We start from the raw sequence: 18,041 nt of genomic DNA on the forward strand, positions 1-18,041 counted from the left end.
ACAATCGAGAGGAATGGTGTGAAGAAGCCATCTGGGATCACCTCAAAGTGCCGAAGCCGTCCCGGGACTTTAAGTTGTCTTTTATCCTCACCCACCGCTTTGAGAGTTGTCGGGACTCTTGGAGCTACGGCCAGCACATCTACAGTCATTGGGTGGTCATTAAAAGGCCGGGAAAAGATGATCGGATCTACTCGATCACCACTCTTGATAACCAAGGGAAGACCCTTACTTTGCCAGGTCCCAGGTTCTACCTGTGAAGAGAATTAAAAGTGAAAAAAAAGAGAATTCACTCATGGGGGTTTGTTTGTTTCTTCTACCCCCCCTCTTTGAAGAAGTCCGCTCAGGAACTATACTTTTCCCAACATTGCTGAGGTGTGTTTGACTCTGGGGGGACATAAGTACCTAGTCAGTTGGGTTAGGGCTTTTGAGGACTTTGTTGGTCAAGAAAATAAAAAAAGAATATACTTGTTGGCAGAACTTGGTGTGTAATCTGATCAGGAATTTTGCTGCTAGAGCGCAGTGTTCCGTAACTTTTTTTTTTAGAGACTTTGCGTTTATTTTCCTCTCCTTTCTCATAACTTGCCTAGCTCTTAGTATTTTAATACTCCTGAGTGAGGAAGAAGGTTTCACCTTTACTGGTAGAAGGTGCAGCTTCATTCTTCCGTAGGGGGAGTGTAGATAATGTGAAATTTGTGTGTATTTTTTTTTGTGTTTGTTTTTCAGGTCCAGTTGATCTTCTATCAAGACTGTCGGAGAATGGGGCAGGCTAGATAGATAGGAATATTGATGTAAAACTGTACAGATATTGTGATGTGATGACACTTGTAAAATTGTATTCTTCCCCTTTTATTCTTTACTGTCACTGTAGTGTTCGGTAGGTTCAGGTGGGCGCTCAGGCCTGAGACGCCAAGGTTGTGACACTGGGGACAGTGTCTATTTAAGTGGGGGGAGTGTGTAGCGGGCAGCTGTTTTTCACTGCTGTCCCTGCTTTAAATTTAGAGGGTAGTCAGAGGATTAGTTATCTCTGACTGATTTGTTTCCAAATTCAGGCCTCTGTTCCAGCCATATGACAAGGTGACCACTATTGTTGTCTGGGGTGTCGGTTTCACCCCAGGCCAAGGGTGGCAGCAGTCAGATCAAGGTGTGTTGGGTATTCTTTGTCAGCGGCCAATCAGTGAGGGTTGATCGCCTCACTGTGCATGGTGGGGGAGAGTATTTAAGAGACAAACGTCACTGGGTCGTCGTCGTCTGCCCTAGGAATCGTCCCACCACCCCTGTGTGTGGCCCTCCTGGCCGGGGGCCTCCTGGCCTCGGGACCACGTTGGTCCAGAGTCGTGATTTACCGGGTGGGCCCGGTGGTCAGACTGGCTCTACGTCTGCAGGGTGGTCCTGCGCTGTCCGTCCTGACGGAGGAAGCCACCGAATGAAGTACCTGTTCTGGAGAGCACCGAGCACGAGGCTGGTACACTCAGGGGAGGCCTGAACTTTATTGAAGGACGCACTAATACTATCAGTTCCTGAATTTACAAGTAAATACCTCAAGAGGAGATTCGGGTGCTTAATCCTAAAGTGAGAGGATTCTGGACCGAACGTATCTCCACACTTTGGGAAGGTCGGTGGCAGAGACTTTACCAAAGTTCCGTGTGACGCCCTGGCTGCTAGGACTAGTGAGAAAGGCCTATCCAGAGGCACAATACCCGCTCTGGCTAGAGTGACAACGAGAATTTATGACTGGAAGCAGGAGTGCTTCTGACTAAGTTTTACACCTGAACCCACTACTTATACCCTTTCCACCTCTTCAAACCTATTGTTCGTTCTTTTACCACATTTGGTAAATAAAGCAAAGAAAAGGGAACACAACGTGTGGACATTGACTCTTTTTCAGCTCTCATCATGCACCCTAGACGGCGATGTATTAGAGGTAACATGCCACCTAAAACAAACCAGCAGCTTTTTCGGGGGTAGTGCTACACAAACAATGTGACAGTTACATTACCGGCATGTGCCAGAAATATAACTGTTTTTTAAACTGTTAATCAGAGGGGTTTACTGCCACTTTAATGAAACATAGGGGATTCTAGGAAGAGAACGTTATTTTAGCAGCAGAAGGGGAGGTTAGCAGATCGCCATTGAGGTGAGCTGACAGGCAGGGAGGGCGGGGGAGAGAGGAGAGACAGCGGGATGACAAAGGGACGTAAACTGACCACGGTAATCATGGATCAGCAGCCATGATAAATGTGGTCAGTTTACAGAGGGGAGGGCAGCACCAGGCAGGATCAGCCAGGTATTTTAGATGATAGAAAGGGACAAATCACACAGCACAAGCACTGTGCTGTTATTCATGCTTTAAAGGAAACAGGATATATTTATTTTTTATTTTTAGGGTTACATCCTAGGGTTGCCACCTGTCTGGGATTCACCCGGACAGTTCGGGGTTTGGAATCATGTGTCGGGGTTTCAGCCCACCTGAAAAACGGAAAATATTCAGACAGTAATGTGGCTCAGAACAGGGCCTGATAGGAGGGTGAGGAAGTACTATGTATGCCACAATACTATTCTATTTGGAGCTCCTAAAGGTGTCCCAAGTCTGTTACAATCCTATAGTGTATGCTAAAATTATGTGGGTATGTGGGTATGACTTGAAAAAAAAGTGGCAACCCTATTATATATTCACCGCAGCATGCTGCGACGCCCTGCAGGGACACATGGGGCCAGAATCTCGTAGTTCTGCGTATTTTTGTGTGGGCATAACGTATCCTATTTACGTTACGCCTCCGCAACTTTTACAGGCAAGTGCCGTATTCTCAAAAGAAAGTTGCGGCGGCGTAGCGTAAATAGGCCGGCGTAAGCCCGCCTAATTCAAATTGTGAAGAGGTGGGCGTGTGTTATTTAAATTAACCATGACCCGACGTGATTGACATTTTTCACGAACGGCGCATTACGCCGGTCGGATCTAATAGACATCTATGCGTAACTGATTCTATGAATCAGGCGCATAGATACGACTGAGCAGACTCAGAGATACGACGGCGTATCTGGAGATACGCCGTCGTATCTCCTTTGTGAATCTGGGCCATGGTGTGCTTGTTCTGCATAAAAATACACACAGGCTGCATTTTTTATGCAACAATCTGCAGTCCATCTCAGTGCTGCATTAGGCCTCATTCACGCTTTGTGTAGCGGTAACCTATGTTCGCATATCTGCGTGGGCGATTTTTACGCGATTCCACATGTCGCACATAGGGCAGTCCATTCACTTTGGTGGGCTTCCCTGTGCATCTTGGTCGCCAAAAATTAAGCTTCTGCTCCTTTTAATCTTCACGCAATCTTCTTAACGCTGTGTTTTGCTGCAAAATCACAGAATGAAAGGCACCTAAATATGCGGTGTGTGTTTTGCAGTGATTGCCATGTGATTTGGAATTGCGGCGAATTGTGAATGGTGCCTAGAAATGAAAAATCTTGTGATTTGTTGTAAAACTGTGTGACACCTGTGTTAAAACTGCATAGGGCTCTTTATTCTATACTTTTCTAAAAACGATCCTCAGCATGTGTTCAGTCAGATATCTTCTTCATCGATTCTTAAAGGGGTTGTAAAGGAAAAAATGTTTTTCCCTAAATCGCTTCCTTTACCTTAGTGCAGTCCTCCTTCACTTACCTCATCCTTCGATTTTGCTTTTAAATGTCCTTATTTCTTCTGAGAAATGCTCACTTCCTGTTCTTCTGTCTGTAACTTCACACCGTAATGCGAGGCTTTCTCCCTGGTGTGGAGAAAGCCTCTTGAGGGGGCGAGCAGGAGTGTCAGGACGCCCACTAACACACAGTTCCTTTCTCTATCTGCAAAGTAGAGAGCGTCCTGGCCCTCCTGCTTGCCCCCTCAAGAGGCTTTCTACACACCAGGGAGAAAGCCTTGCATTACTGTGTGTAGTTACAGACAGAAGAACACGAAGTGAGGATTTCTCAGAAGAAATAAGGACATTTAAAAGCAAAATGGAAGGATGAGGTAAGTGAAGGAGGACTGCACTAAGGTAAAGGAAGCTATTTAGGGGAAAAAAAATCCTTCAAAACCCCTTTAACCACTTGCTGACCTCCTCATGTAGATATACGTCAGCAGAATGGCACGGACAGGCACATGTACGTACCCGTATGTCCTCTGCTTGACGTGTGTGGGGGGTCCGATCGGGACCCCCCCCCCCCCGCTACATGCGGCGGTCGGTAAGCCTCGGGGAGCGATCCGGGACGACGGCGCGGCTATTAGTTTATAGCCGCTCCGTCGCGATTGCTCCCCGGAGCTGAAGAACGGGGAGAGCCGTATGTAAACACGGCTTCCCCGTGCTTCACTATGGCGGCGCATCGATCGAGTGATCCCTTTTATAGGGAGACTCGATCGATGACGTCAGTCCTACAGCCACACCCCCCTACAGTAGTAAACACACACTAAGTGAACACTAAATGTTACAGCGCCCCCTGTGTTTAACTCCCAAACTGCAACTGTCATTTTCACAATAAAGAATGCAATTTAAATGCATTTTTTGCTGTGAAAATGACAATGGTCCCAAAAATGTGTCAATATTGTCTGAAGTGTCCGCCATAATGTCGCAGTCACGAAAAAAATCGATGCTCGCCGCCATTAGTAGTAAAAAAAATAAAAAAAATAAAAATGCAATAAAACTATCCCCTATTTTGTAAACGCTATAAATTTTGCGCAAACCAACAGATAAACGATTATTGCGATTTTTTTTACCAAAAATAGGTAGAAGAATACGTATCGGCCTAAACTGAGGGGAAAACATTTTTTATATATGTTTTTGGGGGATATTTATTATAGCAAAAAGTAAAAAATATTGCATTTTTTTCAAAATTGTCGCTCTATTTTTGTTTATAGCGCAAAAAATAAAAACTGCAGAGGTGATCAAATACCACCAAAAGAAAGCTCTATTTGTGGGGAAAAAAGGACGCTAATTTTGTTTGGGAGCCACGTCGCACGACCGCGCAATTGTCTGTTAAAGCGACGCAGTCCCGAACTGTAAAAACCCCTTGGGTCTTTAGGCAGCATATTGGTCCGGGGCTTAAGTGGTTAATACTGAACAAAAGTAGTTATCAATCAAAGTACTAGTAAAGTAGACTTTTTTTCAGTGAAGAGCAGGCTTTTATTTAAGGAAATGAAATGACATTCACACTTTTAAATCTGCATTGCACGGATGAAGCTGCTGAGCGTACACGGCAACGCTTTACGACACGTGGAGTACATGACACGGGACACCCGACCTGCCGAATTCTGACAGTCAGCTGATTAAGCTTTCACACATCCCCTAGCAACGCTCTCTCCTCCCTAGCAACAGCTTCAGCAGCTGCCCGGAAGTGCTATTCCTCCCCTCACAGGTAGGGGCAGATCAGAGGCCCGGTGACTGCGCTGACCGGCGGCGGTGCTGGGAGCCCGGCCCGAGTGATTTGTGTGGCCCGTTAGGCCTTCGCTAGTCCCCGGAGTGGAGGAAGGGGAGAATGCGGCAGGCGGGGGCCCCGGACACACAGAACAGGTAGGAGAGGCTTGGACCGTGACACCCAGCATCCCCCGACACTCATTGTGATGATGGGCAGAACTCATTGTATCCATGGAGGAAGGCAGACATGGCTGGGGATGGGGGAGCTCAGGGACAACTTTGATCCTTTGTAGCAGATCATTGTGAGGTGTGTGGGGTCCATTGTGAGAGGCTGGGGTATGTATTCTATAGAGGAGCTCTTCTCCCATCCTCAGCCAGGACCTCCATTGCCCAGTCATGTGATTTGTATATACAGGCCAGTAATGTGAGTGAAGTGTGATCACCACAGATTGTCTGCTAGGGACCATTCTCCTGAGGCTCATCGGGATGGCAGGGATTTCTGAGGGAAATTCATTACATTTAATGACCTCAATTACACAGGGCGTACCACACCGTCCTACCATGGCAGGTGTTTACATTCAGCTTTTGCGCTATAAACAAAAAAAAGACTGACAATTTTAAAAACAAAACACAATATTTTTTTTACTTTTTGCTATAATAATAAATATCCCATTTTTTTTTTCTTTAAATATTTTTTTTTCTCAGTTTAGGCCGATATGTATTCTTCATATTTTTGGTAAAAAATCGCAATAAGTGTATAGTGATTGGTTTGCGCAAAAGTTATAGTGCTTACAAAATAGGGGATAGATTTCTGGCTTTTTTTTTTACTAGTAATGGCGGTTATCTGCAATTTTTGTCAAGACTGCGGTATTGCGGCGGACAGTTCAGACACTTTTGACACAATTTTGGGACCATTCACATTTATACAGCGAACAGTGCTATAAATATGCACTGCTTACTGTATAAATGTGACTGTCGGGAAGGGGTTAACACTAGGGGGCGATCAAGGGGTTAAATGTGTTCCCTAGGTGTGTTCTAACTGTATGGGGATAGGACTGCCTTGGGGAGGAGACATATCGTTGTTCCTTAAAGGGTCACTAAAGGAATTTTTTTTTTTTAGCTAAATAGCTTCCTTTACCTTACTGCAGTACTGGTTTCATATCCTCATTGTTCGTTTTTGCTATGAAGTAGCTGTAATTCTGCTGTGATCTCCACACTTCCTGGTTGCCTGTTTCCTTTTTTTTTCCTTTAGTGACCCTTTAATAGGAACAAGCAACGTGTCTCCTCTCCCCTGACAACAGGGATTTGTGTGTTTACACACACACACACACAAATCCCCTTGCTGGCTCTCGTGTTGTGTTCCCAAGGGACTGATTCTAACTGTGGAGGGAGGGGACTGACTAGGGGAGGTGACCGATCGGTGTCCCTATATACAAGGGACACACCATCGGTCTCCTCTCCCTGACAGGACACGGATCTCTGTGTTTACACACAGAGATCCACGTCCCTGGCTCTGTAACTGCCGATCACGGGCACCTGGCGGACATCGCGGCCGCCAGGCACGCAAATCTGCACCCGCGGGCACACGTACCCCCTAGCGGCTGGGAGGCCTGAGGACATCATATGACGTCCACCCAGGATGGCAGAGCCACCTTGTGGACGTCATATGACAATACGCTGGTATTGAAGTGGTTAAAGCCAGATCCAAAATGGGAAATGCAAAAAAGTGTGGTCTGGCTAATTCATAACCCGCCTCGTTCACCAGACTTTAAAGTGGATTTCCACCCATAAAAAACAAAACTCTGCCTCTTCTGCATCCTTTTCTAGTGAATGGGGCGCGCTGCATTTTGGGAACTTTGTGTGTTCCCAGAGAGCAGCCGCCCATTCACAAGTCGGCGCGAGACTCGCAAATGCGCAGTAGGAAACGGGCAGGGAAGCCGTAAGGCTTCACTGCCTGTTTCCCTTAGTGTGAATTGCGGCGCGGGACCTGCAACGATCGGGGGATTGGCATCGGGGGGGGGGGGCATTTGGCGTGGACGAGTAGGACAGTTAAGTGTCCTTATTAAAAGTCAGCAGCTACACTGTTAGTAGCTGCTGACTTTTAAAAATATAACATTTGCGGGTGGAATCCTACTTTAAAAGTAAAGCATGGGAGACCCAAACAAGTGTGTAAAACATAATATCTATTATTTATAAAGGTTAACATAAGCTCCATAAAAACAGGCATATCAGCTTCCAAACAGTCTGTATGACAATGTTGTAAAGAGAGCTCTACTACAGATTTGTTTGGGTCTCCCAATGCGGAGCCTTTAAAGTCCGGTTAACTAGGCGGGTGCTGGGTTGGCCAGCCCAGCAATCTTTTGCACGTGGAACAGTTGCACGCAGTTAGGGACAGATCAACATTCCTGGATGTAAACAATCAGCGTACGGGTTCGCTAACCTTTACCTAGCATGTTGAAGAGCAATTGTGTGAGAACAGCCACAGACAGGTAATTACTCTGAAAGTGTGTAAACACGTAGTTCTTTAACCACTTCAGCCCTGTAAGATTTTTACCCCCTTCTTGACCTGTACTTTTTACAGTCGTGCGACGCTGTACCCAAACTAAATTTGTGTCCCTTTTCTCCAACAAATAGAGCTTTCATTTGGTGGTATTTGATCACCTCTGTGGTTTTTATATTTTCCGCTTTAACCCAAAAAAATGCATACATTTTTTTTTTTTTTTTTTTTTTTTTTTTTTTTAACTTTTTGCTAAAAAAAAAAAGTTTAGGATGATATGTATTCTAAGACATATTTTTGGTAAAAAAATTGCAATAAGCGTATATTGATTGGTTTGCACAAAAGTTAGGCCCCTTTCACATTGAGGAGTTTTTCAGGCGGTAAAGCGCTAAAAATAGCGCTGCTATCCCGCCTGAAAAACTCCTGCCCAGCTACCTCAATGTGAAAGCCGAAGGGCTTTCACATTGAGGCGATGCGCTGGCGGGAGACAAAAAAATCTCCTGTCAGCAGCATCTTTGGAGCGGTGAGAGGAGCGGCATGTATACCGCTCCTTCACCGCTCCTTCCCATTGAAAACAATGGGAACCGCGGCAATACCGCCCGCAATGCGCCTCTATAGAGGCGCATTGCGGGCGATATTAACTCTTTATCGGCCGCTAGCGGGGGTTAATACCGCACCGCTAGCGGCTGATACCCGCGGCAATTCCGGCGGTATAGCGCCGCTATTTTTAGCGGCGTTATACCGCCACCGCAGCTCCCGCCCCAGTCTGAAAGGGGCCTTATAGCGTCTACAAACGGGAAAGATTTATGGCTTTTTTATTATAATTTTATTTATTTTTTCACTAGTAATGGTGGTGGTCTGCGATTTTTTTTTTTTTTTTTTTGCGGTATTGCGACAGACAGATCGAACACTTTTGACACATTTTTGGGACCATTCACATTTATACAGCGAACAGTGCTATAAATATTTACTGATTACTGTATAAATGTCACTGGCAGGGAAGGGGTTAACACTAGGGGGCGCTCAAGGGGTTAAATGTGTGTTCTAACTGTATGGGGATAGGATTGCCTTGGGGAGGAGACATATCGTTGTTTCTTTAAAGGGGTTGTAAAGGTAAATGTTTTTTCACCTTAATGCATCCTATGCATTAAGGTGAAAAAACATCCGACGGTACCCCCCCCCCCCCCCCCGAACCCCCGTTTTACTTACCTGACCCCTCGAAAGTCCCATGCGCGTCCACGTGATCCTCTTCGGTTCCCAGCCTGGGCGTTGATTGGCTAGGCTGGATGGATTGATAGCAGCGCAGCCATTGGCTGGCGCTGCTATCAATCACAGTAGATAACGCGGCGCGCCGGGGGGCGGGGCCGAGTGATACAGCGGCGGGCATAGCTGCCGACTGTATCACGGTAGCGCGCAAAAGCTTTCCACCATGCAAGCTCGCATGAAGGTGGAAAGCTGTTGTGAGGAGGAGCCGAGACAGCCACCGAGGGACCCCAGAAGACAGGGTTAGGGGACACTCTGTGCAAAATGAGCTGCATAGTGGAGGTAAGTATAACATGTTTGTTATTTAAAAAAATAAATTAAAAAAACATTGCCTTAAGTGTTCCTTTAATAGGAACAAACAACGTGTCTCCTCTCCCCTTACAACAGGGATTTGTGTGTTTACACACACACACATCCCCTTGCTGGCTCTCGTGCAGGCGACCACCGGCCAAGCGCATCAGATCCTCCGCTGTGTAGCGGGTGCGTGCCCTCTGGTGGCTCTTAAAGAACCCCATACCGGTATGGGGTTTTGCGCAGCGGTGCACTGCATTCAAATTGCCTTTTAACCTGCAGCTGGTGTCATTGCAAAGTTAACGACACCCAAGTACAGGTCGCACTTGTGCGACTTGTCCTGTGATGTCACATGACAAGTTGTACCTCATTATTTCCAATGAGTACCATTCGTACATGTGCAATTTCAAAGTAGTCCAGGCACTACTTTGGTCCGACTTTGATGCGACTTGAAGTTCATAGACCTCAAGATTACACAGACATTGCTTCTATTCGCTGCAAAATCACACGACTTTCAGGTTCGAACAAGTGTGAAAGGGGCCCCGAGCAGATTAAACAGCGCAGTGCTTGTGCTGTGTAATCTGCCCCTCTCTAAACTTTAAAAAAATAACTGCCACTTCCTGTGTCCCCCTTTCTGCGCTGACCACGATAATCAGGACTGCTGAGCATGACCACCGTAGTTAGCGCAAATCCCTTCGTCATCCGCAGCCCTCCTTTCTGCTCTCCTTTCTCCCCCTCCTCCCTGCCTGTCAGCTCTGTGTTCTGTGTCGGTCTCTGCCCCATCCCCTCCCCCCCCGCTATTAGTAGAAGTTAAAAATGATAAATGTTCACTGGCAGCCCCTCCATTATAAGCAGGCAAAGCACACCATATGTCTTTTATAAAAACGAGGCGTGTAAATGCTTTTTTCTCTTATCACCTTCCAGGACGGCACACGAGAGATGATGGCTCCTCCCCACAGGAAACACAATCACTTAACAATTTAAAAGTCCCCACCCTTCCCCTTGATCCCCAGTATTGATTGTGTTTCTCCCGAACACATCGTCACGTTTGTTTTGTTTAAATACCTAGAGACCGGGGAGGGTCGAAGGTACCCCTGTTGAGACAGGTCTTAGGGAGGCCGGGGAGGGCTGAACTAACCTGTAGGCCTTCGGGTCTAACTCACAGGTCGCCCCAGGCGTGCGCTCTGAGCTGCGGGGAGGCTTGCCATCGCTAGGGTGCAGAGGAAACGCCGCCATTTGAAGAGCTCTCTCTTCCCGGGTACTGCTTCCTACTTTTGGAAACATGGCGCTCCAAGCCTCTCTGAGTGAAGGTGGGCTTTTGCCTCACAGCGCAACCCGGAAGGAACGCCTAGAGAGCAGCATGGGCGGCGGAAGGGTCGGCTTGCGGATAGCCCCTGCAAGAGGTACCGACAGCCATGGACCCAGCCAAACCTCCTCATGGAACAGGAGGAGATGAAGGCATATGTGACTGCAAGCAGATCCAGGTCGGGGTGCAGTGAGTACAAATCCCCCTTGGAAAAGGAGGAGGGAAGGGAGTGAGAGCTCCTGGATTTCAGGGGTCTGGGATCCTGGAGCCAGCCAGGCAGGACTGGTTTTCTCACCTTACCCTTTCCCCTCCCCAGTACAAACCTGCAGTCCTGGGGGAGGACAAAGTAATATTATGCATATATGTATATCTCTTGTCTGGCAGAAACCCCCCAGCGGATCCCAGGAGATCCCAAATAAATGGTCTCCTGCCGCTACAAGGTATAGCTCCTCTAAAAATAAATATGTGGGTCATAAGATAAACTCCCACTCAAAATCCTTTTTTGCTAAGAATGCATGGATAACCTAGCAGAGAAAGGGACTCCTGCAATAATGGGGTATCTCTCATCTATACAGATGGAAAGACCGGCAACGGTTAAAACTTTCCGTGAAACTGCCAGGCAGTCAGTAACCTAAGGTCTGACATAAGAGGAGCTTATCCCTAGAGAAAACATATCCTCCCAGGAAGGCCTCACCTGAATAGTATCTAGTGCCCTTCCCCCGCTTCCATTCATTCCCTTTAGTCCGGGTAGAGGAAGCAAAGGACAGGGAGGATATGAAAAGCAAAGCTGAACAGGACGCCCCTTCACCCTAGAGGGTCTGGATGGACTCCTGCGGGCAATACAGGCCTCTGAGGAGATTATAGGAATCCCTGAAGGATTAGGGCCAGCTACCATGAATCTGACATATAGCTCATAATGGTGTTGTTAGATGTTTTTTTTTTTAGCCCCCAAAAAACGTACCTCCTAAACTCTTAGGATAGGCCTGACAAGGGGGGCAGCTTATATATATATATATATATATATATATATATATATATATATATATATATATATATATATATATATATATATATATATATATATATATATATATATATATATATATATATTACCCCTGTGGGGGTTGCTTATTGTCTACAACATCTTCCCAGGTTCCAACCTATCACTTTCTCCTTACAATGCTGTTATACTTATCAGTATGTAAGGGTTAATCTGAATCTCTTGTGGCTCAGGCAACAAACCAGTGAAGCAGCCATACAGGTGTCTGATTGCCTCCAGCCTAAAAGTTATGGTCATCTCTTCACAAGAGACCTAATTGATTTCTGAGTCTGTGCTCGTTAAGACCGTAGAGACTAGGACTCGCTCCCACCTGTGTGTGGACCAGCTACACCTACTCAGATCTAGGCAATAGTAGGTTAGCAGCTACCACTACTGTGGTATATTTAAACACCTCAGATTTCCATTATTTGGAACTACCAGGCTCCTCCACTGGGAGGAAGGATCAGTATCTGAGATTCAGGTTATGCCTAGGATAGGTCGTTGGCTGTCCGCACATCAGAAATACACAACATGGGGAGTCTTTTATCTTGTGTCATTTTGATATACATATATATACAGTATATAGATAAATATCCTATGATTCACCAAAAATTGATTAGGTAACGGTACGCTGTTCCTAGTCAAACGCTTAACACTGAATGGTGGGTGATGCCTCTATTACATATCAGCACAGTCGGATACATGACTGTATACTATTGCTCATCAAAAAAGTATGACATTGATTTGTCGGTGACACATCTATTATATAACGGCACACTATTGTTGTTCAGAAACGCACCACATTGAATTACTGTGGGTGAAATTTCTGTCGGATACAGGACTGTATACTATTGCTCATCAGAAAAGTATGACATTGAATTGTCGGTGACACCTCTGTTATATTGTTATTCAGATACATACCATATTGATTTACTGTTGGTAAATATTTCTGGAGGTTACATGTCTGTACACTATTGCTTATCAGAAACGCATGACGTTGAGTTACTGATAGCGACTTTTCTGCTGATTATATGACTGTACAATTTTTGCTAAACAAAAACGCATAACATTGTATTATTGGTTATGATATTTATGTATTCAGATATGCACTGCTTCAAGGTTTCCTTTTGCTAGTGGCATCTCTGTTGATTAGATGACCCGACAAGGTTGCATTTAGTAACACACTGAGTTGTCGGCAACATTCTGTTGGTCATATAACTGTTCAAGTTTTTTTCTAATCAAAATCATTCACAACTTTGTATGGTGGGTTCAATGACGGTTTAACATTACTATCCAGAAACGCACAGCATTGGATTTTTGCTAGTAGCGTTTTTTCTATCGGGTATATGACTGTGTAGTGATGGTAATCGGGAATATACAATCTTACTGTCTGTAACATTTGTTGTCCTATACCCTGTTGTTTATCTGTAATGTGTTAATACCGCTCTCTGCTAGTTATGACTGCAGGTAGTATAGCACCAGCCATACACGGTTGAGGCCGCATATGTCCTTTTTTGTTGTCTGCATGCAGCTGCAATTCATGATCATCAGAAATATACTATAGGTGCTAGTGTTATTTTCTGTTGATTTAGAGGACCGTACTGTGGTCAGAGTCAGGAATAGACAACACTAAAGTTGTTCTTGTCATCCCGTCTGGACTCTATTACCTGGGATCGCTGCAAATAGATAAAACACAGCAGTAGAAGGTGTCTGTGCCCTCCGCGTTTAATTACTCAGAAAAACACCATATTGGCTAGTGGCCTCTCTGTTGGATGCAGGACCTTATAACCTATTGAGCATCAGAAACTCACACTTGGAGCTTCTGTCCTTTCTCTGGGCTGAGGTTATATGGTATCTTATTGCATATTAGAATTACACAACATCCCTTGGTTGGTTTGTGTCTTCTCTATCCTACAGTTATCTGTATATCAGAAAACACAGCAGTGAAAGCTGGGGGTGTCTTCCTGCTTTGTGTTCCATGTTAAGTCTGAGCTTGCTACCCTTCGGAAATACAAGATTTATGACCTGTATTTCAGAGATGTTTTGGTCACTTTATTTCAGACCTCATTTTCCATGTACATGGAAGGAACAAGATTTCTGATTGCAGGCCTTTACTTCTAGGCATGCCAGAATTCCCTGGACCTTGGACCCAGTAGGGTTATAGGACACTGGAAGGAGGTCATAAAATCACCTATCAGGTTTTTTCTTAGTAGGAAAGGGGTAACGCTTTTAGGAGCTGTTTGCTTAAAAATTCAGCATCAGAATATTCTGACTGTTTCTCCCGATCCGATAGGTTTATGGCTCGGTATATGTTCTTCATGTCACCCCCTTGGACGAACTGGATGTGAATAACCAATATTCGTCTTTTACTCCTACTATAGCATTTGTCCCTTTATGGTAGGGATCTGTTTAACTTGACACTCCATTGGTGCTTGGAGTGAATCATGACCTCGAACACTGGATATTTACAGAATACTGTATTCTGTTGGCGTGTGGCACTCATGGGTTTACCCTGAGAATATAGGGTAAAAGGTGTCTGCGTGTTATACGCAGGGTGCGGTGAAAAGTTTTTTTCTTTCCCCGACACTTTTGTTTCTTTTCTGTTATATACCAATTAATGCAGTGGTTACTCGCAATTTAGTAACAGGCTCTTTTTCTGCGCAGTTTAATATATTGACTCGCAGAGTTATAAGGAGCCTGGGGTATATAGAACAATTTCACAGCCGACATGTCAGCATTCAGATGGGAAGAAACCCAGAAGTGGGGAATGACCAGGATGAGACCTACTTGCCAAACGCCTTGCAGTGCAGCCGTTTTGACCGGTCTAGCAGTGTGCGTTGGAGACAGAATTTTGTCCACGCGTATTGGCGGGCGCATGAATGAGCCACGCCAAGGCATCCTGTGGTCCTGACACTGACCAATAAGTGTCCTCACTATGAAGTCGCATGCATTCCAATAAATGGAGGTGGACAGGTGGACTGAAGGGAGTGCAGGAGCACACCAAACGCCTTGTTTAGTCACATACCTGTCCAGCCATTTGAATCAAGGGAATAAACTTCCCTTAAACCTAGTATCCTTGTTTCACCATGACTATGGCAAACAAAAAGGGGGACCCACAAGGATTGCCCATCAGGAGACCTTTTTTTCCTTTCTAAACCATTCTCCTGAACAGACTAGTGGCTTAAAACCAGATGTTTTGTCTTGGTTGATCAAAGTAGGTCCTTGTTTCACAGAACAAATGTCTAGATGGTCCTATGCAGCAGTGGCAGACATTATCGACCACGATGTCTAGAATATTGGCACAGCCAACCTTTCTATCCTAAAAAATACTCAGGCTCTCAGAATGTTTTTTCTTTAAGAGCACGTGCCACCTAGACCTTGCATCCAAAGAGGAGACAAGGGCATAGGTGGAGCAGACCTGCAGGTCATTTACATGATCCAGCTAGGATACCTTCATCACACACTAGGGAGTGGAGGTGGTGAAATAAAATCAGATTCTGACACCTAGCAGAAGACCTTGCAGGCAAGGGTCCCACCCTAAAGTAGGCCTTTTTGGTTCCTTGATTATCCTCTCGTGTGCCGTCCTGGAAGGTGATAAGAGAAAACCTACGTTACTTACCGATAACGTTATTTCTATGAACCTTCCAGGACGGCAGGCCTACTTCCCGCCCTATGTGGAGGGAAAAGATAAGCTAAACGCTAGGTGGTAAGTACCTATACGGAACAAGGTCCCTTGTGAACCAGTTCAGGATTACTTTATTACATACTGGGGATCAAGGGGAAGGGTGGGGACTTTTAAATTGTTAAGTGATTGTGTTTCCTGTGGGGAGGAGCCATCATCTCTCGTGTGCCGTCCTGGAAGGTTCATAGAAATAACGTTATCGGTAAGTAACGTAGGTTTTTTTTTTTTTTTATGTAAATGAATGAATGAAAAACTTATATAGCGTGGCACATGCGAACTGAATCGCTTCTGGGCGCTAGTTGTTCGTGTCTCATGACATCAAAAGAGCAGAGTTTTGATCTGTCTTCTGAAAGTCAGGTGGTTTTCCTCCAACCGAATGCTGGTTGGTAAAGCGTTCCATAGTCTAGGACCTTGAAAAGCAAACCTTCTTTCTCCTTTGGACTTATATTTGGTTTTTGGTACCCTGACCAGATTTTGGTCGGTGGATCGCAGAACGCGATTCGATTTGTGAGGTTCTATCTTGTCGCAAAGATATTGCGGAGCCTTCCCATGGATGCACTTATGTGTCAGGCAGAGTGCTTTAAATGCAATTCTGTCTTTTATTGGCAGCCAGTGAAGGGTTCTCAACGAAGGTGAGATTGATTCCCATTTTTTTTCCCAGTCACAAGTCTGGCGGCCGTATTCTGTACGACTTGCAGACGAGCGATTTGGTACTTTGGGAGCCTGAGGTAAAGGGCATTTGCATAGTCCAGTCTGGAATTCACGATTGTTCCCACCACGACTGCTACGTCTTCTTTGGGGATAAATGGAATAAGTCTGCGTAGTAGGCGCAACAAATGGTGCGCTCCGCTGACTACTGACCCTATTTGTGCGTCCATTGTCATGAAGGTGTCGAAGATGACCCCGAGACTTTTGACTTTGGAGCTAGGGGTGATGATTTGGCCCAGAATGGGCGGGGGTGTCCAGGTTGTTGCCAGTTGACTCTTTCGGCTGGCGTGAAACATAAGGAGTTCTGTTTTGGAACTGTTGAGTTTAAGATAACTCTTAGTCATCCAGTTTTCTATCAAAGAGAGACATTTCTCTAAACTGGGATGATGATCCTTTTTTGTTGCAGATGCGAAAATATAGTTGCGTGTCGTCTGCATAAGAGTGATAGAGTAGTTCTTGGCTACTGATAATATCAAAGAGATGGCGAAGATAGATGTTGAAAAGAACCGGTGACAGGGGGGATCCTTGGGGGACTCCACATGACACCGTGCGCTTTTCCGACGTGAAAGAACCCAATTTAACTGTTTGTGATCGGTTTTCAAGAAAGGAAGAAAACCATGGTAAATCACCTTCTGCGACTTCTGCTACCTTGGCTAGTCGCATCAGTAACAGTTTGTGGTCTACCGTGTCAAAGGCTGCGCTTAGGTTCAGCAGAACCAGGAGACAGGATTCTCCTTCGTCTGCGGCCTCGAGGGCCTTCTTAAGAGCGATTATTCAGGCTGGTCACGTGGCTGGTCTCCAGGGCTACTGCGTGAGGGGCTGAGAAGCCATGTGATCTCCCCAGCTGACGTCAGAGGGAGATCTCGACCCCCTTCAGTAGTAGCCATATGTCGGAGTTGTACAGCGGCCGCGAGTCACATGTCTGGCCTGAAGATAGCTCTAAAAAGGTATTTACATGCCTCGTTTTTATAAAAGACCTATACAATATGCTGTGGCTGCCTATAATACAGTGGCTGCCAGTGATTTCTACTTTTGGGTCAACAACCACTTTAAAGTTTTATTTACTTTCCAGATCAGTTTAGGTAAACCAAAAACGGGAAACCAGTGCAAATTCAGCCTTAAAGGGCCCTCATTATATGTGGAAAGGTATATCGTTCATAATCGCTTAGTTGGCCGATTATTGTTTTGATTAATCGGATAATAGCCTCAAAAAAAAAAAAATTGCATTTTTACATTTTTTTTTGGGCCAATTTGTTGTTGGGCAGATTACAAAACACAAATTGCCGCAAAAACACATTACATGCTTTTCTGAAGCTTCTCCGTTGAAGTATATTGAACCCAAAAAAACGAAATGGCACCATTTTGCGTTAAAAAGTCCTTGCCCTTTCCAAATACGCAGCAGCTGAAAAAAAAAAAAAAAAATCATGGATGTGAACGTGTCCCGTAGGGAAAAATATGAATGAACTGTAGTGTGTTTCTGCAAAAAGCACCAAAAAACAGAGGTGTGACCCAGGCCTGAGATGTTTAGTAACATAATGGGGGTTAAAAAAACAAAAATAAGTACAAAAAGAGCAAATAATCGCTACTGTAAGGGGTTAATTTTTTTACTGTGGGTCAGTGAAAGTAATATTTACAGTAGCGATTTGCTTTTTTTGTACTATACAGGGCTAATTTTAGTTTTTTTAACCCCATTATGTTACTGGCCGATTAATCGATTATGAAAATTGTAATCGATTATTTTTATAATCGATTAGTAGTTTCGGCCCGAGTAAATATAGATAGATAGCTAGAGATAGATATAGATAGTGATACTGCACAAGCCAATCAGAAGGTGCTGGCCAATGGATGTCCGCCGGCACCCGCTGATCAGCAAGGAG

The 18,041-nt window shown here is 45.1% G+C and overlaps 1 protein-coding gene across 2 annotated transcripts in view; it reads left to right on the forward strand.

Annotated features, from left to right (window-relative positions):
* The first annotated feature begins 5,396 nt into the window (after positions 1 to 5,396).
* The window catches only part of CLCN3 (chloride voltage-gated channel 3), a 123,310-nt gene continuing 110,665 nt past the window's right edge, over positions 5,397 to 18,041 (forward strand). For both annotated transcript variants that reach the window (XM_040333160.1, XM_040333180.1), the window contains exon 1: positions 5,397 to 5,534. The gene's annotated coding sequence lies outside the window, so the exon portion shown is untranslated. The remainder of the gene's footprint in view (positions 5,535 to 18,041) is intronic.

This window comes from Rana temporaria, chromosome 1, assembly GCF_905171775.1.
Source record: "Rana temporaria chromosome 1, aRanTem1.1, whole genome shotgun sequence".
Classification (NCBI taxonomy): domain Eukaryota; kingdom Metazoa; phylum Chordata; class Amphibia; order Anura; family Ranidae; genus Rana; species Rana temporaria.